The sequence below is a fragment of the Sphaeramia orbicularis genome, chromosome 17 (genome assembly GCF_902148855.1).
Source record: "Sphaeramia orbicularis chromosome 17, fSphaOr1.1, whole genome shotgun sequence".
NCBI lineage: Eukaryota > Metazoa > Chordata > Actinopteri > Kurtiformes > Apogonidae > Sphaeramia > Sphaeramia orbicularis.
Window position 1 is genome coordinate 56,239,021 of NC_043973.1, and position 23,396 is coordinate 56,262,416.

General features: G+C 43.4%; 1 pseudogene; it reads left to right on the plus strand.

Annotated features, from left to right (window-relative positions):
* The first annotated feature begins 451 nt into the window (after window positions 1-451).
* On the plus strand, window positions 452-18,524 carry LOC115437500 (deubiquitinating protein VCIP135-like; annotated as a pseudogene).
* Window positions 18,525-23,396: the final 4,872 nt, after the last annotated feature.

Below are 23,396 nucleotides of genomic sequence, written 5' to 3' on the forward strand. Positions count from 1 at the left end.
TATTGAAAAATAGGACTTACGGAAAAGCCCTAGCTTCTGTTTAACTTCATTTCTGTTTTTAATTCGTTTGTTTTTTTAGCACTCCTATTCCCTTTGCACATCTTCCTGTTTTGATTTGTAAAATGTTTTTTTTTTTTTAATTAAACAAAAATACAATACAATCATTTGTTGAGGTTTAACAATCCGCAAGGGGGCGCCTGTAAAATAATTTATGCCATGAGTTGTTTTGTTTTTTAGTTTGTTTTTTAATTCAACAGAAACACAATACAAACACTGGTTGAGGATTTGCCTATAAAAGGATTTACGCCTGGAATGTTCTTTACATTAAACTTGATGACAAAAAAAGAAGAAGAAGAGAAAAAAAAACCCTAGTAAAATGGCGCCACCGCAACACCGACTTCCGGTTTCCCCTCTTCCGCCTACGGACAGAACTACAACTCCCACAGGCCGCGACGTCATTACGTAGGCACGTTCAGTGACGGTCAGTTGCTAAAGAAAAAACAGCCGCTTCCGTGTTGTTCTTGTGTTGTTCTGGTGAATAACTGCCATTAGCGGACTCAAAGCTCGGCTGACAGCCTCGGCGGACGGTGACTAAGATGATTTTGTGAAGCGGGCGGACACTTTGAGCTTAGTTCACCCGTCATGTCGCTGCTGCAGAGCTCCAAGAAGAAGGACAAGCGCATATTGTCCGGTACCTGCCCAGACCCCAAATGTCAGGCTCGGCTGTTCTTCCCCGCTCACGGCTCCGTTAGCATCGAATGCACCGAGTGCGGCCAGCGGCACGAACAGAAGAACCTGCTGAACGTCGAGGAGGTGACGGACCCAGATGTGGTGCTCCACAATCTGCTCAGAAACGCCCTGCTCGGCGTCACCGGGGCCCCGAAGAAAGGCACGGAGCTGGTCAAGGTAATGGGGCTGTCCAACTACCACTGCAAGCTCCTGTCCCCGGTGCTCACCCGGTACGGCATGGACAAGCAGACCGGCAAAGCCAAGCTGCTCCGGGACATGAACCAGGGCGAGATGTTCGACTGCTCCCTGCTGGGGGACAGGGCTTTCCTTATCGAGCCGGACCACGTCTCCACCATGGGCTACGGGAAGGACCGGTCCGGGAGCCTCATCTACCTGCACGACACCCTGGAGGAGGTGAAGAAGGCCAACGGCAGCAGGGAGTGCCTCATCCCGGTGCACGTGGACGGGGACGGACACTGCCTGGTCCACGCCGTGTCCAGGGCTCTGGTGGGCAGGGAACTGTTCTGGCACGCCCTGAGGGAGAACCTCAAACAGAACTTCAAGCAGAACCTGGACCGCTACAAGGCTCTGTTCCAGGACTTCATAGACGCTGCGGAGTGGGAGGACATCATCAATGAGTGCGACCCCCTGTTCATCCCCCCAGAAGGTGAATCTGTGTTCAGGTGTTCAGGTGGAGGGTCCCATCCGTCAGACACATGATTTATGGAGCTCCGCACCATTCACACAAGTTCACTCATGACACTTAATGCACAGACACTTGGTGACAGCGAATGGAAAAAGTACCTTTAACAGGCAGTATTAGTATTAGTCTTAGTCTGAATTGTGGATCAACAAACGGCAACTTAGCAACGCTGAGAACATCCCATAATAACTTTATAGCATCATAAGGCTCTGAATCAAACAGACCCATGTAGAAGAAACACTGACATTTACCGTCCAACTCCATTCTGTCCATTTCCAGCTGAGTCCAGCGGAAAAACCACCACTGTAGTTTGATCACTTTATCACAGTTGTTTCTTTCTGGTTCTCACCCTCAGAGTGACTCACTACTCCCTCTAGTGGTCACAGAAATCCCCCCAACCCCGTCAGTGGAAATAAATTCACTTCATTTCTCCATAATCCAATACATCGGCATATGTGGAAAAACTTCATAGATCTATATTATAAACGCTAATGAGAATTTAGGTCATTTTTAAAATATTTGAACATCGAAACACAACATAGAACCTTTAAGTATGAATGATAACTTTTAAGGATGATTAAGGCCTTGGTTTGAGACAAAAAAAAAAAAATCTTTATTACTATTTAATTCATAAAGACCCAGTGCTACATTTATGGCAGTTCCCTGAAGAACTTTTCTATGTATTGAACCTTTTTAAATCATTTATTATAGTAGTATCCTCTTTATTTTGTGTTTTATTTTTAGTGAAAATCGTGCATTTTTCTATATTTAATTCATTGATCATGCAGATGTTCATTAAAGCTCTGATTAAAGTTGAAGGTTATTCTATCAGAAACAGAGGAAACTGAAGATAAACAGTGCCTTTTTCAGTCCAATCTGTCATTAACTGAACATTAACCCAGTGTGTCCATCCACTGTCATTGATCCAACTCGAAGGGTTTGACTGGTGAATTAATGTTGGAGAAGATGACGGTGTTTCCACGGTAGCTACGGAGCCTCTGAATGTCCAAATATGGTCATATCTGGTGACCATGAAAAGATGAAGAACTGTATTTGACACCAATTATTGACATGGATTGATAGGATTAGTGGATCAACAGGAATTAAACAGTTTAGATCAGTAGATGGTTTAGTTCGATGGTGGATGTTTAGGTTTTAATGGGTTTTAAACCAAACTATACCTAAACTAAAGTGCTGAAGTAAATCCACCGTTCAGCCAAACCACCCTCTACAAACTGAGAAACCGTCAGATCCTTCAGCACCACCTGGGTTTTCTTGGTAGATGAATAATATTTCCTTCCTTGTCCTCCCTTAAGGTGTGCCACTGGGCCTGCGTAACATCCACATCTTCGGCCTGGCCAACGTCCTCCCACCGGCCCATAATCCTGCTGGACTCTCTCAGCGGATGAGGAGCTCAGGGTGACTACTCGGCCACCTTCCTGCCAGGCCTGGTGTCTGAGGACCAGTGCAAAGGGAAGGACGGGAAGCTCAACAAGCCCATCTGCATCGCCCTGGAGCAGCTCCGGACGCAACCACTACATCCCTCTGGTGGGCATCAAGAACACGGTGCTGCCCAAGCTGCCGGCCCGCCTCCTGCCCAAAGCCTGGGGTGTTCCACAGGAGCTGATCCGGAGGGTACATCAAACTGGAGCCCGACGGCAGCTGCGTGATTGGCGGAGACCGCAGTCTACAGGACAAGTACCTGATGAGGCTGGTCAACGCCATGGAGGAGGTGGGCCTTTCCACTTCACCGCACTTCGGTTTATTTCAAATATGCAACAAAACTAACACAATAACCCTGCCTTAGGCTACGTTTAGACCAGGAGGGTCAAACTCATTTGTTCCAAGGGCAGCATTCAGCTCAACTGGATCTGCAGTGGGCCTGACCAGTAAAGTAATAGCATTGTAACCTATAATAATGACAACTTTTTCTCTTTGTTGTAGTGCAATAAAAAACAAAACAAAACATTCAATTACCTATTGCATTATTTGGTAACAAACATTATATTGTGAAAAATTTGGAGTTTGAAACTAAAATAAGTAGCATTTCTCAGTTTCTCATTTGTCCAGGTCATTGTTCTTCGTGGCAGTTCTTCAAGGTTCAACTGGACTAGTGTTACTTCAAAAAAGCAACACTAGTCCAGTTGAACCTAGAACTAGAAAAATGGAGTTGTCACTATTTATAGGTTAATATGTTGTTATTTTACTTTAGATCATATTAGTCTGTATGTGGAACCTAAAATGAGTTGAACACCATTGATTGTTAATATCTTCAGTGTAATTTTTGCACTTCGCAAATCATCCCGCAGGCCAGAATGGACCTTTTGGCGGGCCGGTTTTGGACCCCAGGCCGCATGTTTGAGACCCCTAGTTTAGACGGTAACGATCTGAACCAAAAATGCACAAGTGGCATTATGTTCTCACTTTTAATTCTGTATTTAGACGTGCATTTAGGGGGTAAAATCTGCATGCAGAGGACATGCAGCAGTGTGTAAAATGTCCTATTAATGGATGTGGTATGGACACCAGGAGGCATTACACCACCAAGACCAAGCACCTGCCTAGAACCAAACTACTTCTATTCCTGTTCTGTCCTAGTGCCAAACGCAATCACAAAACAGGAAACAGAACATGACAATTGGTGAATCGACTCTTGGATGTAATTAGAGGCTAGGGCAACTTGAAGGTCCGTCAGGGAAATAATCCCACATGTTGTTGTTTTCTTGTACTCGCGTCTGCAGTTTTCAACCCTTTAGACGGTGACGCCAGAGTGGAGCGTTTTAAGATTTCCCCTCTGGAAGGTGGTTTCACTTTTCTTGCCTTTTCAACCCCCCAAAAACACTGTTGCCGTCTAAAACAAAAGGCACGCCTGATCAAAAATTTTGTTGTTTTCATCAAGAGCATTGTGCTGTAAACTGGCCTTAGTGCCTAGAGAGAAAACAGATGTATACACAGACTAGTGCGTTGACCCGTGGGGATCCACAGGTTCTAAATGTGGTCATTTTTATGCTGTTGTGTATTTGTGCATGTTGTACCGCATTTGTCCAGCAGTCAACATCAAAGCGTTTTGGCCACACCAACATGATTATAAGGATATTGTATTAAAAAAGACTAATATCTGCCAAAATACTGGTCAGATCACCTGACTGTTTTCACTAGTCTGTTCACTGAGTAAAAATACAGAAGGATGACAAACTGTAATATTCAGCTGTGTGTGGACACACACTACACTCTCTCTCTCTCTCTCTCCTCTCTCTCTCTCTCTCTCTCTCTCTCATCTCTCTCTCTCTCTCTCTCTCTCTCTCTCTCTCTCTCTCTCTCTCTCTCTCTCTCTCTCCTCTCTCTCTCTCTCTCACTCTCTCTCTCTCCTCTCTCTCTCTCTCTCTCTCTTATTGCATTGGTCCCTTATAAAACCCCACACACGTCAGATGTGTTTGTCTGTATTTGTTGTAACTGCTGTTGGTAAAAACTGTTCTTAAACCTGTCAGTTCTTGTCTTGAATGTTCTGTGTCTGTATTCAGAGTGTGTTCGGGGGCTGAATCTGTCCCACATGTCCCATCGCTCTGTTATAAATGAAAATTGCACCAGTCCAAAGGCGGCGACCTCTGTCTCCAACCTCCCCGTATATAAATGACCTGAGGTTTGTTGTCGGTCCTCAGTTGTTCATGGAGAAGAGCACAGTATCCACCCATCGTTGGTGGCCGAGTGCACCAGTACGTCTACAGACGCACCGGTGTGATCGGCATCCAGCCTGAGGAGGTGACAGAGGCCGCCAAGAAGTCGGGTGATGGAGACCCGGCTGCACCGCTGCCTCATCTGCGGCGCCCTGTCGGAGCTCCACGTGCCACCGGAGTGGCTGGTTCTGGCTGGGAAACTCTATAACCTCGCCAAATCCACGCCATGGCCAACTGCGGCCGGACAAGAAACTACAGCTTCCCCCTCAACAACGTGGTGTGTTCCTACGACCCCCAGAGGGACGGCCTCGTCCCCGACTACAAACTCAGCTCCCTCAACACCTGCAACTGGTGTCACGGCACCTCAGTCCGCCACATCCGCGGAAACGGGTCGGTGGGTTTACCTGGACGGGGACAGAACCAACAGCCGCTCCAGGGGGGGAAGCTGTGGGTGTGGCTTCAAACACTTCTGGGAGGGGAAGGAGTACGACAACCTCCCAGAGGCGTTCCCCTCACGCTGGAGTGGGGCGGTCGGGTGGTGAGGGAGACGGTGTACTGGTTCCAGTATGAGACGATCCGTCATTAAATAGCAACGTGTATGACGTGGCCATGAAACTCGTCACCAAACACTTCCCCGGCGAGTTCGGCAGCGAGATCCTGGTACAGAAAGTGGTCAAACACCATCCTGCATCACACGGACAAGAAGAACCAGGACGAGTACAACCCAGTGTCCATCGACGGGGCCCACGCGCAGCGTTCTCACTGATACGGTGGAGACGCAGCCGCCGCCGACCCGCCAGCCGCCCACAAGATCATCCTGACGGGTCAGAAGGCGAAAGACGATCCATAAGAGGAGCTGACGATGAGCCGGGCGGAGCGCAGCCTCCAGCAGAGCATCAGCGAGCAGGCCTCCACCGCCCAGAGGAGACGCACTGACAAGCTGAAGCAGGAGCAGAAGGGCCGCGGCCCGGACGCCCTCCCCCGGCGGATCGCCAGAAACCTCCTCCTCTTCAGCTCCGGCCACACCCACCAAGTCCTCCTCCCCTCCTCGTCCAATAAGGAGAAGAAGATCCGCGTGACACCAGTGACGGCAGACAGGCCATGCTCACCCCTTCAGGCCCACACCACCTTCTCCGAGTTGCAGAGGAGCGTCGCCAACCAGTTTGGTGTGGCGGTGGCGCAGCAGTGCATCCGATACGGGCTTCCCTCCCAAGAGCTGCCTCCCCCGAAGGACGGTGAGGAGAATGGCCGGTGGCGCTGCAGCACGGCGACAGGGTGACGGTTGGAGATCCTGCGGGGCGCCGAGGACAAGAGCCCGCCCCCCTCCCATCCCCCGAGCGTCCAGCTCACACTCCGCCCTGCATGCGCGAAGAGCGAGGACGCCGCCACGACTGGCAGGATGAGCAGCCGCGAACCTCAGGACAGCATTGACCTTGAGATGTCGTCCCTCTGTCTCCTAGCAACACTGATGGGTAAGAAGCGAAACGATGGACGAAATATTGATTATTTTACTGATCAGGTCAGAATCTTCAGACGAAGCAAAGGAACCAGTTCAATATGAATCAAACAAAACAGATTTAAATTCACGCCAGCGTTGACCGCGGTTGAGCTGGTTTCTACTGGATCAGGCACGTTGGCCTCGGACCATAACTGTCTAACTCAGACACAGATGGGCCACCAGTCTGTGGAGCCGTTGAATCCAGGTGTTTCTTTTGTAACAGGGCTGTGGATCCAAAACAATAAGGACTAATGTCAGAATATACTTTTTATTATGGGATAGATATCAGTGCACTGGTTCGTTTGGGTTTAATTTTTTTCTTAAAATGACTCACAGATGGTTTGGACTGAATTTGCTCTCAACATTGATTTGTTTTGTTTTTTTCTCCATGATTCTGATTTTCAGTGTTCTTTCTCTAAATGTCTCTAATATTTTTCTGCTCTGACTGTAAATAATAATTTCAATCTACTGTCGTCACTTCTGACTGAGGAAGAAAAATCTACCATTAAACTACACCAAAATATGATGTTTCTCAACTCTGTGGACATAAATATGTGGACACATCAGGTCTCCAGCTGTCAGATGTCCTGTTCAGGAGATCAGCCACCAGAAACATCAATATTAATAATCAATAGGAGATGTTATTCCCGTAATATCAAACTCTGTTCTGACATTAGTCCTATGTTGGATCCCAGACCCCTGCTAGAACAGAAACACCTGGATTCAATGGGTCCACAGACTGAGGTCCATTTGTGTTTGAATTAGACCGTTATAACATGACGCTAACGTTATGACATTAATTCTAATTCCTGCGGTGTCTCACTGTAGTTCAGAGAATGTTGTCTGTGGCTTTGATAACATTTGCTGCATGTCCGTCCATCTTCAGTTTCTGTAACCTGACCCTGGGTTCTGCTTCACCTTCACTCCATTTCACGGCAGCTTCCGTTCCAGTGCTGCAAAAAAACAACAGTCAAACTAATCAGAGCCGCTGTCGAACTGCACGCCGTAAAAAGCACCATTCAGTACTGTCTGATCCGGACTGGTGTGGGCCGTCCCGGTCTGGTGGTCTGGTACTGGTCCAGTGCCCGTTTGTCCTTTTAATGGAGTCACACTCATTTGGATGAGGCTCAAAGCAGGATTCAGCCAAAAAGAGAGAAAGATGCAACGTCCACACAAATGAAAAAGCACAAGTCCTGTTCCGGGTCCAGTCATGTTCGAGTCCAGTCCTGTTCAGGTCCAGTCCTGTTCAGGTCCAGTCATGTTCGAGTCCAGTCCTGTTCGAGTCCAGTCCTGTTCAGGTCCAGTCCTGTTCAGGTCCCAGTCCTGTTCGAGTCAGTCCTGTTCGGGTCCAGTCCTGTTCGAGTCCAGTCCTGTCGGGTCCAGTCTCTGTCGGGTCCAGTCCTGTTAGAGTCCCGTCCTGTTCGGGTCCAGGCCTGTTCAGGTCCAGTCCTGTTCGGGTCCAGTCCTGTTCGAGTCCAGTCCTGTTCGGGTCCAGGCTGATTCAGGTCCAGTCCTGTCAGGACTCCCCACCCCCCCCCCCCCCCAAAGGGGGGCAGGGCTATGTTTTTGGTTCAGTTTGTTTGTTGTTTACACTTTTCGCAGTAAATCTATCGGTTGAATTCAGACAAATTGGGTTTGTAGATTACCACTGACCCAGAGCAGATGTAATTACATTTTGGGAAAAGTAGGTCAAAGTTCACATTTTTTTATGTTTCGTCTTTTTATATATATTTTTTTTCCCCATCTGACTTATAATCCAGATGATTCATGAAATCACGTTGTATGTCACAGCAGTTCTTATGGTATTTAGCGTGTTCTACGTACGCATTTTCAAACCTTTCACCAGCGCCATTTTGATCAAATGTCAATTACGCCAAGACCTCCAGTTCACATAAATCTAACTTTTTTCTTCTGTCTCTTCTTTTCTCTCTTCTTCGTCTTTTCTTCTCATCTTTCTCTCTTTTCTTTTCTTCTTTCTTTTACTTTCTCTTTTGTCTTCTTTCTTTCTTCTTTTTCTCCCCTTTTTTTCTAATTCTTTTTTCGCGTTCTCTTTTCCTCTTCTTTTTCTTCTTTGTTTTCCTTTTTTCTATTTTCTCTTCTTTTCTCTTTTTTCTTTCTTCTCTAAAATTTCTCTCGTTTTCTTCTTTTTTCTTTCTCTTCTCTCTTCTTTTTCTCTCTCTCTCTTTTCATAACCCTAACTGCTAATTGCGTGGTATTTGACACGGGGTGAACATACTTGCGGAAAGCTTATAATGCATACAGATAACACGCCAATTAAAAGCGATGTGTATATTTACACAATTCATGATATGACATTGTATAATGGGCAAAATCTCTCAAGTCTATAAAAACAAATTTGTTTCAATTTACTCTCAAACTTGGCACATATATAGAAGCAATTGATATGACATCAGCACAAGCATAGACATGATGAACATCAGCTGGATCCACGACAAAATAAGATACAATACATGTGAGGGACAGGGCTTGTTGTACCTGGAACCACTTGTTTGTATTTCACTGTTCTACAATGTCTTAGTAAATATCTGCTTCAGACATAAATGTGTTAAATCTGACATACTTTAATAAGATGAATCAGAAAAAAATGACAGAAGTCATGTTTAGCTCATGTTTTTAATATATGTGATCATGTGTTATTACATATATATGTTAGTTTATGTTAATTTATCCAATAGATTATAAATGTTCCACTGAGAGAACCTGTAAGTGAATGTATTGTCATGTGCAGACAGTGTTTTGAAGTAGATCTGACACTAATATTCCTTTAGAATTAAACCCATTCTTTCATTACTCTTCCAATTTCACATTTTGGCCCCAGACTGTACTGAGAAACTACAACCAACAACATTAGGACTGGATTAGTCTGTATTAGTGAGCTCAAATTTGGTCAAGTTTAACTACTTTGGTATTCTGGAAGATTTTATTCATAGGACCAGTGTAATTAGCTATTATTTAACAGGAACAAAATCTGATTAATGAAGTAAAATAAGCAAAACAAAACAAAAAAAAAACCCAGAAATGGCCAAAGTAATCAATAAATACATTTTAAAACTAACAAAAATATAAGTAACAGGAACAAAATAAGCTACAAAATGAACAAAACTGAAGAAAAATAATAAAGCAGGCAAACAAATGAACAGAAACAGCCAAAAGTAATCAATAAAATGACCAAAAATAATCAGCAACAAGAACAAAATAAACCACAAACTGAACAAATTTAAGAAAAAAATAAAAACGGGCAACAAAATGAATAGAAACAGCTAAAATAATCAATAAAAGAACCAAATCAATAATTACAACAAAATCATCAACAACAAGAACAAATAAACACCACAAACTGAACAAAATTTAAGAAAAAATAATAAAACGGGCAACAAAATTGAATAGAAACAGCTAAAAATAATCATAAAATGAACCAAATCAATAATTACAAAAAATCATCTAACAACAAGAACAAAATAAACCACAAACTGAAACAAAATTTAAGAAAAAATACATAAAACGGACAACAGAATGAACAGAAACAGCCAAAAATAATCAACTGAAATGAACCAAATCAATAAAAAAATGACAAAAAACAATCAGCCACAAGAACAAATAAGCCACAAACTGAACAAAATTGAAGAAAAAAAAAAGATTTGGCTTTGTCTCCAGTTTTCTCTGTTTCTACTATAATAACCATCAACTTTAGTCCTGAGCTTTAATGAACATCTAAATGATCCGTGAATTAAAATAGGAAAATATATGATTTACACTGAAAAATGCTGAACTAATGAAGATAATATTAGAATGAATGGTTTTAAATCCTTGACTAAGGTTAAATCTAAAGAAGAGTTCGTTTGGGAACAGTTCTGGGTGTGTAAGGGTTAAATCTTCTCCCATGATCTGGTTTCTGATCTAATCCTGTGTTTTCATCGCTGTGGATGATGTCAGCGTTTTTCCTGCTCGGCCGTTCAAACCACCACGACTCGACTCGTTTCTGCAAAAACGATTCAGTTCGCTGGCTCCGAACCGGACCCAAACGCAAACACCGCGCCGTGCTGACTCAGGCGTCTCCCCTGCCAGCGGGGTCAAAGGTCGTGGCTGCGTTCAGATAAACAGGGCGCGCGTCCGTCGACATTCAGGACGCTTTGGTGTGCACTTTGAGCCTGACGCTGCACTTCCTGTCCGCCGTGGCACGGCGCTCAGTAGGGTCCTGCTCAGGGAGATAAAAAAAAAACACAAACAACAAGCATCGGCCGCAGGAAACACGTCAGATCCAGATAATGAACGGCGTCTGCTTCTGTCCTGGATCAACATGTGAAATCAGATGAAAAAAGCAATGTACTGTATGTTCAGATGTTTTCATCCACATCGGGGACGCTCCAGGTTCCACATTTCAGGCCAAGTTCATGTCCAGACCAATAACAGAAAACAAACCTACAGTCGCAGAAAAAAAGGATGAGACCATCAATAGACCAGTTTCATAATTTACTGTTATGTTTATTTTATTTTTTTACCATTAAAACAAAGAGAAAAATGTGGGAGCTGTCAATATTTATGGGTGTATTCTGTATTATTTTATTGGTCTGACCAGTTTTAAATCAATTGGGCTGAATCTACATGTATTTACACACACAAAACAGTTGCGGAAAAAGTGATTAGATCAGGACTCTCAAACATGCGCCCGGGGGCCAAATGCGTCCCCCCAAAGGTTCCAATCGACCCCTGGGATGAATTTACAAAGTGTAAAAATTCCACAGTCCAGGCTGTGGAACTCACTTTAATTCAGGTTCACATACAGACCAATATGATCTACAGTCAATAATAACAGCAGAATAACTACAAAAAAGAATGACTGCAGATTTTCTTCTGGGTTGATGTGGAAAAAAATCTATTACATTATGTCTATAAATAATGACAACTTCAGTATTTGTCTTTGTTTTAGTGCAAAAAATAACATTCAATTATGAAAATATTTACATTTACAAAACTATCCTGTAACAATAAAATGTGAATAACCTGAACAGAAATTATAATAAACTATATAACTATTAAATTGAACTCTTTTCTTCCTGTTCCTCAGTGTTTAGTGTCTTTGTAGATCTGATCATAATGCACATGGACAAATGAGACGTGGAGGCAGAATATTGTTAAATTGCACTGATTCTTCTTAAGAAATTTCTGTTTTTTTCAGGTTATTCACATCTTTTTTGTTTGAATAGTTATAAAGTAAGTATTTTCATAATTTAATGGGGGTTTTTTGCACTAAAACAAAGACAAAAATTCTGAGTTGTCATTATTTATAGGTTATTCTGTTATTATTTTAGTGGTCTGGCCCACTGGAGATCAAATTGGGCTGAATATAAGAACCTGAAAGAAAATGAGTTTGAGAGCCCTGGATTTAGACATCCGAAGTTCATCAAAAACAATAGTTATGCAATACAGTCCTAACTCCTGTGTGTGTCATGTGACTAAAACAGACAGAACAGAAAACATGGAATGAATAAAAGCACTGTTTACTGTTGCAGATACTGATGGCAGAACTGAAGTGATCTGAGTTATTAATCAAGAAACATGTTAAATGGATAGATATCAGCTGTTAATTAACTACTATGAGCTATTTTTGTTGGTATCATGTATTTGTCCAAACAATGGACCTTTAGTTGGACCAGGCATTAAAATGAACAAGAAACTGAAGGAAAACCAGGGGTGGTCTAATCATTTTTTCCACGACTGTATAAAAAACACAACTGACAGACTGATCTCATGAATTGTGCTGTTATGTGACTGCCAGTTTATTGCATTTGGCGTGCTATACGTATGCATTTTCATCCTTTTGCGTGTTATTTAACACCGTATGATGGTGTGTCAGTGCACTAGCCACTAATTGCTAACCACTAACCCTAACCGCTAATCACACTAGCCGCTAATTGCGCTAATGGTGTGCTATTTTACGTGGCATAAATCTACACGCTGAAAGCTTATAATGTGTACAGATAACATGCCAGTTAAAAGTGGCGCGTTATCTGTACGCAATTCATGATATCACGTTCGCCACTGCAGATGTTTGTCTTTGTTTTAGTGCAAAACATTTTTTTTAATAATGAAAATATTTACATTACAAACAAAACAAAAAAGATGGGAACAACCTGAAAAAACGGAAGTTTCTGAAGAAAAATCTGTGCAATTGTAAGAATACTCTGCCTCCGTTTATCGTTCATGTTTCATGACAGATCAGATCAACAATACACCAAACATTTCATAACAATCAGAATATTGTTAAAATTACACTGAATTTTCTTTAGACATTTCAGGTTGCTCATATTTGTTCAGGTTATTGATCACGCTTTTATTGTTGAAGGATAATTAATGTAAATATTTTCATAATTTATTACTGTTTTGTGCTAAAACAGAGAAAAATGTAAAGTTGTCATTATTTCTGGGTCATTATTCTATTATTTTACTGTTTATCATATTGGTCTGAATGTTGACCTGAACTCAAACCAGTTCAACACCTTTAACTGTGACATGTCTTCAGTGGGATGTTTGCACTTTGGGGTGGATCGGACCCTTGGGGGGCCAGTTTAGGTCCGTATGTTTGACCCCCTGGTCTGCAGAAACTCTGTAAAACACACTGATGAATGTGTTTGTGTTTGTCCAGGTGAGGATGTTTGGTCGTACGCAAAGAAGCTGCCACACCTATTCCAACAGGGCGGAGTCTTCTACAGCATCGTCAAGAAGGACATGGGTACGAGTTTATTATTATTATTATTATTATCATTATTATGTATCATCCTATTATTACAGTTATAGATTTAAATCACATCTGTTCATAGTTACTGCAGGTTTGTTCTTTAATGTTTCGTCGACGGTCTTTGTGACGGCATTGGTATCGTGGCCGTCATCAGATCGTGGAAGGATCTGATTCCATATGTGGAGTTTGCAGATGTTTCCTCGGACTGACTTTTCATTTCCTGTCTCTGCTTCTCGTGCGTCCCAGGTCTGATGGACGGGAAACACTGCACACTGCCTCACCTGACGGGGAAGACGTTTGTCTACAACGCCGCCGAGGACCGTCTGGAGCTCTGCGTGGATGCCGCCGGTCACTTTCCCGTGGGCCCCGATGTGGAGGAGCTGGTGAAGGAGGCGCTGGTCCAGCTGCGCTCCGAGACGGCCACCAGGGGCAGCAGAGAGGGCAGCCCGTCGCACGGCGTCCTGCGACTGGGCAGCGGCGGTGTGGTGCGGAAGAAGGAGCAGCTGCAGAATGTCACCGCCTTCCAGGGAAAAGGCCACTCGCTGGGCAGCACCGGAGGCTCCTCTCCTCCGGAGCACCGGCCAATCACACGTCAGCACAGCAGCGGCGTGGACCTCAGCGCGTGTCCCGAGGACCCCCGGACCTGTCAGACATCCCCGAGGACGCCACCCGGGAGCTGGTGCGCATGGCGCCGGGCTTTGTGACCATGAAGGACGGCCGCGGCCTCGACCCCGGCTTGATGGAGCAGCAGCGTCGGAAGCTGCAGGAGATGGTGTCGTCCATCCAGGCCTCCATGGAGCGGCACCTGAGGGAGCAGCAGGACGCCGCCGCGGGGGCAGCTGGCGGGGCCAGCCAGGAGCGGACAGCCGGGACTAAGATGCCCACAGCCGAAGCTCCGCCGCGGCCGGGAAACTGGAGGCGAAGGCGGAGGAGCCGGAGGAGATGGAGAGTCAGGACGCCGGGCAGAGCAACGCCACCGAGCCCATGGATCACTCCTGATGCTCCTGAACGCTCCCCCGCGCCGCCGGCCGCCGCCGGGGTCACATGGCCTCGAGTCGGATCAGACAGCTTCGGTCTTCATCGTGTTTCGTCGTCTTTACTGCATGAGCACAGAGCGGCCGGAAAGGGATGGATGGACGGCGTTTCATTGTGACACATTGTGCGATCCATCATCGGTCCCGTGTCACGCCCCTCCCCCCTCGGCTGCGTCGGACAGGAAACAGCGTTCGATCCAGTCCTGCTTTCACAGAACGATTCCTGCCTTTTCAGGGTTAAAGTTTTCCTTCCGTTGATGATGAATCGTACACGATTGTCTTACAATTTATCGCAGAGTGGCCTGAGTGGTGACCTTTGACCCTGTGATTCCCAGCCCGCCTCGTATCTAACTTTCGCACTAAAAACACGCGTAACAACAGTTGATGTAAAAACACTGCATTAAGTGACGACTTGACAAACTGTAGCACAGCATCAGTTCATTATGCCATGAACTTCCTGTTTATTGTCCATCTGGTCGTCTCGTTTCGGTCCCTTCGACTCCAACGCCAACAGCCAAGTCCAGCTTTTTAAGTAGAACAAACAGATGGAGCTGTTAAACCCATTCCCCTTCCTGCCTCATGTGACCTGAGGCCGCAGCGTAACGTAGTAAATGATGAACAGTTGATGTCCCCGTAACTGGACCGGCGCCGTTTCAGTTCCAACAGTTTGTTCATTTTTTGCCAATTCCAGTTGATGTAAGTTGGACAAAGGAAGTCATACATGGACGACATCTTGTCAAAGCCCCGGACCATGACCCCTGGACGTGACCCTTTGACTGTGACCACTTGACCATGACCCTTGGACTGTGACCTCTTGACCATGACCCCTCCCCCTGACATCCACGGAGGTCGAGGCGTGCTGTACTTCACCTTCTCGTCCCTGAATGCTTGTGTTTTTACATCACGTGCCGTTACTTGCTCTGAGAGGTTGAAAAGCCCACGGTGTGGGTTGCGTTCCTGTAGATAGAAGAATCCTCCGAGTCTTACCGGAGCCGCAGGTCACATGACCACGGCCGCTCGTCCCGCTAACACGCTTCCGTCAAAGCGCACGCCGCGACAAGTGCACCGCCTCCGCAAACGCGTAAACGCCTTCATCACCGAAACCTGCTTTCACCGTGCGTCTCTGGGTATCTGTGACCGACGGCCAGACTCCTTCATCCCCTCCTCCGTCGCTGCACGGTGCCACCTACAGGTTAACGGAGGAACAGCAGCTGCAGGGTTCGCTTGATCCTTTATTTAAACCTCATGGTGTGTTCACTGTTCACTGAATATCACACATATATCACATGTACTGATGGGTTTAGGTTCCTTTAAATTCAAAACACAAATTAAAGTAAAAACTTCCCATTTCCATAAAATAATACGATACTAATTATTAATAACCAATTATAATGTTATAATGGAAATGATTTGAAGCAAAAAGAAGGAGTTTATTGAGCTGAAAACACAGAACAAAGCAGGAAATTAACTGTAATTTACTTGATTTTTTGTGGTTTGTTCCCAGATTTGTTCATATTGGTACATGTAGGATTCAAATGGAGGTTTTGTTTTCTGTCCACTTACTTCCCTTCAAACTCAATAATTCTAGTTGAGATCATAGATCCATCAGCCGCTGTTTTATCCATGTTTGAGTTTATTTCCCACCAAAAAGTCTCTGTTCTTTAATAGCGGCGACATGATTATTTTCTGGTTTCTTTCGTTCTCTGTGGCAGTAAATGATTGAATAACGTCGGGCTGGTTGAACTGAAGTGAATTGGCTTCATTAGAAACTGGTTGAACTGAATGTTAGTCGAGTTAAAAACACTGAGATGGGACTGATTTGTGTTCTTACATCAGCCACTGAACAACATTTGGAACTTATGTTGGAACTTCAGATGTTGGCGTTGAAATGGTGTTTTGTCACAATTAAGTGAAATGAAAAAAAAAAATAAAGAAAACTAATGAAAACCAGTGCATTCAACTGTAAAAAAAAAAGTTTATGTGAAGATGATTTGAAGGATCCTCCTGAAAGTACAGGAGAAACTCCACATCCCATGATGCCTTGAGCACCACAAAGCCTCATGGGAGCTGTAGTTGACGAACCCAAACCAACAGAGACTGCAGAGGCAGAACCCAATAGTGGGTAAACAGCGCCCTCTGCTGGAGAACGTCCAGGACGACAGTTGAACCCTGGTGTGTTTAACATCTTTTATGAACGTAAGGGTCGTTTTGATTTCAATGACAAAGAAAAATAAATAAATAATTAAAAGTCCAGAAAAGTGGGTTTGAGGAGCAGCGACCTGATGACAAATGAACAGAGGGGGGCGGGGCCTCTGCCCCTTAACGCATTGGGTTCGTGTCAGCTGACCTATGCAAACGTCACTGAACTTCCACGGTCAAACCGTCCTCGACCTTCTGCAAATGCCTCAGAGGTCAGGACTCCAACAGGGTTCCCAAAGCACTTTTCCACCACAGGGCACGTCGGACGGGACTTCACTTCATTGTGGTCACAGCTTCTCTCTTCTTTTCATCGTCACCTCAAGCTATGAAATTAATCAGACGTTTTTTTAAGGAGTAGAATAATAACAAGAATAATAAGATCCATCACTGAACGCCTGCAAACATGAGGAACACTCAGAGTTAGAGTCTGAGGTGAAAAAGGAGATGAAATCGGTCCAATGTCAGTTGGATCATTAACGTTACGGCTGCAAAAGTACGTTAACGTCCATGAAATCTTTGACTTTTTTAGGACGTATGTTTCCTGAAGTTCAGTGTTTTGTTAAAGACGTTCTGTAAATGACCAGTTCATCTCATACGTCAAACCTTCATCTTAAATTTCTCCATAAACTAAGGAAATCAGCTTCATCAAAAGCTTTTCTGTATCCTGTTGTTTCCCAGAATGCCCTGTGGCTTCTGTCACATCAGCCATAACATTTACATGTTTCTTTTTCGTGTGAATTTGTGAGTTCTGTCGTTTTATTCGATCGTGGAGATGAACAAACGTCAGACTGAGCGTTTTGAAAGAGAGAAGGGGTTTTGGCGTTGGTCGTTCCGTCCGTCTGTCGGTCCACAGGTCAGTCCATCAGTCAATCCATGGGTCAGTCTGTCAGTCCATCCATGGAACAGTCTGTCGGTCCAGGGGTCAATTCATTGGTCAGTTCATGGGTCAGTCCATCTTTCAGTCCGTTGATCCGTGGGTCAGTCGGTCAGTCCATGGGTCAGTTAGTTAGTCCATTGATCCATGGGTCAGTTGGTCGGTCCATGGGTGAGTCGGTCAGTCCGTTGATCCATGGGTCAGTCCGTGGTTCAATTGGTCAGTCCGTTGGTCCATGGGTCAGTCATGGGTCCATGGGTCAGTCATTGGTCCATGGATCAGTTGGTCGGTCCGTTGGTCGGATGATCCATGGGTTGGTTGGTCAGTCCATGGTCAGTCTGTCGGTCCATCGGTCAGTCCGTCAGTCGGTCCATCCATGGAGCAGGCTGTCGGTTCATGGGTCAGTCAGTTGGTCCACTGGTCCATTGTTCAGTCCGTTGATCCATGGGTTGGTCAATCCATGGGTCAGTCTGAGGGTCAACTGGTCAGTCAGTCAGTCTATTGGTCCATGGGTTGGTTAATCCATGGGTCAGTCTGAGGGTCAACTGGTCAGTCAGTCAGTCTATTGGTCCATGGGTCAGTCATTGGTCCAGTCTGTTGGTTGGTTGATCCATGAGTTGGTTGGTTGGTCCGTGGGTCAGTCCATTGGTCCATGGGTCAGTCCGTGGGTCAGTCCATTGGTCCGTGGGTCAGTCTGTGGGTCAGCCCGTTGGTCCATGGGTCAGTCTGTGGGTCAGTCCTTTGGTCCATGGGTCAGTCCGTTGGTCAGCTTGGCTCGGACGCCCCTCCTGTCCCAGACGTGGACTTTAGCGGTGCTGCTGCACTAATGACAGGATGGATGCACTTGTATAATCGTACATACTGTAGAATATTTGGAAATGTACAGAAACACAGATTGTTGAGCTCCTTCCGTTTTTTTTTAATTTAGTTGTTTTTTTTTTTTTTAACTTCTCTCTCTCCCGTGCTAATAAACTATTGATGATACACGGCTTTCACATCGCTGTTTGCATGTGTGATGAATAATTTTCAACCCCAACAATAAAATCACTTCCTTCACTCGTTTCTTTGTCGTCACTGACAGATTTGTTCTAAAATGACCTCATCCTGTCCAGTTATGTTTAATTACAGATCAATAGATTATCAATAGTTTAGAACAGAAAAAAGTTGATAAATGTCATCACTTAAATATAAACTATAAACAGACTAAACTCAACACAGACATAACCTGTGACTGGACATGGAACCAGCTGATAATTCGACTGGATCTGGACTCGAACCGTTTGGATCATCACCGCTTCTTTCAAAACTGTAGCTTCGATCATTTTTCAGCCCCAAAAATGGACATTAATGTTAAAAAACAAAAAACAGCAACTAAACAAATGTTAAACTTCTACACCTGAAAAACTAAACTCACCTCGTTTATGGAATTTTACAACTGTTTTATGTCAATACTTCAACATAAAACTACAGATTCCAAAGTGTGACGATTAAAATAACTTTTTTTCTTCTCCTTTTATGGCAAATTTTATTTTTATTTAAATTTTTTTAGTTCATTCAGTTTATGGTTCTTTTGTTTTTACTCCCCCCCCTTTATTATATTTTTTTTAAAAAAATGCATTTGTTCATTTTATTGTTAAATTTTGTCACTCGTTTTCACCGTGATATTTAGTAAATTTTCTTTTCATTTTTGTTCATTTCTTTTCTTTCTTTTCTTTATTTGTTTCACTTTGTTGCTTATTTTACTTATTTTCTACATTTTGTTGTTTTTTTTTTCCCAGTTTATGGCTTAATTTGTCCTGTTGCTATGATTTATTTATTTTTATTCACGTTATTTTTTAACTTTGGCTGTTTTTGTTCATTTTGTTGGTGATTTATTTTTCCTTCATTTTCTTTCTCTTGTTGCTTATTTCTCCATGTTTTAAATTATTTTGTTTATTCTTATTTTTCTACGTTTTGTTACATTTTTTCCCCAAGAAAACGAACTGAACAAAACCAAATTAATAAATAAAATGACTAAAAATGGGCAGATGAACTGTTAAACCTCAGTTATTGACTTATTGATTGGACGTGTGGATCATATTATTATTATTATTATATTATATTATTATTATTATTATTATTATTAGGTATGATTAGTTTTAATCAGCTGTTCATGTCATTAGGGGTTCTAGACTTCATCTGGTTTTAATCCAGCTCCAACATCAGGTCCTGGTTCAGGTCCCTCCTGGTCCACATGTCTCCACCTGGGTCAGACCCGAACCGGACGGGCTCTAGGACCCGGAGCGTCCCGGTGCCGGTGTAAATATAGACCCAGCAGCGGCTCCGTCTGAGACCCCGACAAGGAGGCGGACTGAGCAGACCCGGACCCGCTCCGTCCTCAGGAGAGCCGAACCGGACCGGACCGGACCAGGTGGAGGTCCGTGAGGCGTTCACGGACCGCGTCTGTGTGCGTTTCCGGATAGAGGACGCGAGTGTTAACGACCACGGCTCCGGTCCTCAGAGGTCACGGTGAACCGGGTCACGGTAGACCTGCTCTCAGGACCGGACCCGGACTCCTAAAACCCTCAGACCCTGAGACTCGGAGTTAATTTCCTGATTCCTTTCAAATGTCAAACTGAGACTAAAAGGCGCAGCTGAAGCCTTTCTGGATCAGAGCAGGACTGAGGTGTCATTCAGCTGGAGGACAGGATCTGCACAGGAGCCCACACATCTAACACAGACCAGCACCAGGACCAGGACCAGGACCAGCACCAGGACCAGCACCAGGACCAGCACCAGGACCAGGTGAGTCCGATTCATTATGGGAATTATTACGTCATGAGTAATTTATCAACAGATCTGATCTCCTGTAAGTGTGTCTGAGCTCATGTGTGATCCTTCTGAGGACCTGAAAATGTTATGAGACACAACACACACACACACACACACACACACACACACGTCCTCTGTTCAGATAACAGTCAACACTGTTAGAAGCATATTTTAGATTTCTACAACAGGGGGTCAGACTCAGTTTAGTTCAGGTTCCACATTCTGCCCTGTAGCAGCTGTTGGTTGGTCATCAAAATTAAATCAACTCAAAAGTGAGTGAGCTTGTTCTCTGTAGATTTGGGTTTGGATTGAATTTATTCTTCCACTCAACAGCCTGAAAACTAGCTAATGCTGGAGCAGCTGCTGATTATACAGAACATTTACAGATAAATAATATCAGAGCAATACCTTGTTTTAATAAACTATCTGCATAAACACCTCATCCATGGGGGTACATGACATCAGAGCACAGAACTGGGAGAACATGGATCTAGTAGGAGTTCACTGGTGGAGGTCAGAGGTTTGACTGACATTCCAGTGCATTTACACCAGCAGAAGGTCAGAAAAACAGGAGCTACAGGTGGACTGGAACCAGCATTAGCCTCAACTTGTCTTTCATACGTGTGCATTTGTTACAATGTTTACACAAATATTTGGTAACAGGCATAATATTGTTAACATTTTTAAGTTTGGAATTTGGACCTTAAAAAGGAATGATTTCTGCAATATCATGTGTCAGATTATGATTAACTACTTACAGATCTGATCTAAAAATGCACAAAAACAATGACTAAAATATTGTGAAAATTGAACTTCATTTTCAGGTTTACATTTATTGTTTGTTTTATTCTTTTACTTGAGCTCGCTCTGGGCTGAATGTGGCCCCTGAACAAAACCAGCTTTAACACCCCAGACTGTTCATATCTTCAGTGTCATTTTTTGCATGACGGCCCGCTTTGGACCCTTTGGAGGGCCGGTTTAGGCCCACGGGCCGCATGTTTGACACCTGTGTTCTACAACATTAACACAACTCTAACTGATGCACGAGGTCGTTTCCATGTCTCATCTTTGATGTGAATCCTTTCAAAGGCTCTAGTCCAGTGTTTTTCAACCTTGGGGTCGGACCAAGGTTCTAATCGTTTTGATTTTTCATTCTAGTTTAGTTTTATTTAGTTTTGACTTTTTTTTCTCTAACTCAGTTAATTTTAATTAGTTTTTAGAGCAGGTTTGCTAGTTTTTATTAGTTTTCATTTTTTCTAAATGCTTAGTTTTAGTTTAGTTTTGGTTTTTCCATCTCTTTTTCTTCTTCTCTTCTCCGTCGTATTCAAATAAATCCCAGACAGGAACTCTGTTGCTTTCTCCCAACTTCAGTCTCCATGTTTCCAGGTAGAGTGGGGACCAGAAGACGACTGGAAACCACAAGTGAACACAAGTCAAGTGTCGTATGGTGCCAGCAGATAAAATTATCCGAGGGAAATAAATTGCTTTTGTATCAATCCAGCACTGACAAAGACGAAAACAAAGGGAATTTTATCCATAATTTTTTTTATCTGTTTCAGTTTGTTTTGTAAACACACAATACAGTTTCAGTTAGTAATCTTTTTTTTTCTTTTAATTATAATTTTTTTTTATTTATTCCAGTTAATGAAATGTTTTTACAATTCTAGTTTTGCCATTTTCGTTATTTTTGTTAACAATAATAACCTTGGTCTGGACCCCACATGGGGTCGCCTGAAATTTCTAGTAATTGATAAAATAAAAAAACAAACTAATATAAATCTGTGTTGAGTTGTCAGAGCCAATCCCAAACTGTGGTTGTGAAACTGCAGCACTGTGGGTTCTGTTTATCTGTCCAAATGTTCACTGTGGTCAGTTTCAGATGCTGCAGCTCTTTCATAATTCATAGTTTGAGTTCTTGTTTGTTCAGTATTAGTTGTCAGCCTTGTAAATCACAGCTGGACTGACTGTACATATCCTGACCAAGGAAAATGAAATTCTCCCTTTGTGCAGTAATCCACACCTGGATTTACTGCCTCCGTCCACAACAATAGACATTATATAGACTAAATGTCAGTCTGTCTGTCTGATGGTCAAATGATGTAGAACTTGCAACATTCTGTGAGGTTCTACGTTCATTTAGGGTTTACGCACAAAGGCCAAATACTGAGACTATTAGCCCCGCCCACCATCAACACATTAGCATTAGTCATCCACTCCAACAGAAGTGAAAGTTGCTGCTTCACTTGTTGCGTTCGCTGTAACCCAGGGGTGTCAAACATGTGTCCCAGGGGCCAAATGCACCCCCCCCAAAGGTTCCAATCCGGCCCCTGGGAGGAATTTACAAAGTGGGAAAATTCCACAGTCCAGGCTGTGGAACTCATTTTAGTTCAGGTTCCACATACAGACCAGTCTGATCTACAGTCAAATAATAACAGCAGAAGAACCGACAAAAAAGAATGACTCCAGATTTTCTTCTGGGTTTGATGTGAAAAAAAATATTATTACATTATGTCTACTAAATAATGACAACTTCAAATATTTGTCTTTGTTTAATGCAAAAAATAACATTAAATTATGAAAATATTGACATTTACAAACTATCCTGAAACAGTAAAAATATGAATAACCTGAACAAATATGAACAACCTGAAATGTCTAAAGAAAAATTCAGTCCAGTTTGAACTGTTTTCTGCCTGTTCCTCAGTGTTTAGTGTCTTTGTAGATCTGATCCAGAATGCACATGGACTAATGAGAAGTTGAGGCAGAATATTGTTAAAATTGCACTGATTTTCTAGAGAATTTCAGTTTTTTCAGGTTTATTCACAACATTTTTGTTGGTATAGTTTATAAAAGTAAGTATTTTCACAATTTAATGGGTTTTTTTGCACTAAAACACAGACAAGAATTTGCAGTTGTCATTATTTATCGGTTATTATTTTACTGGTCCGACCCACTGCAGATCAAATCAGGCTGAATGTGAACCTGAAAGAACATGAGTTTGAGAGCCCTGGTTTAACCAGAAACTGTCATCAACAAGGATTAAGGCTTATGATTTATAAATGATGACTTTTTATTCGCACTATTGCAAATTTATTTTCAAAATATTACAACTTTAAT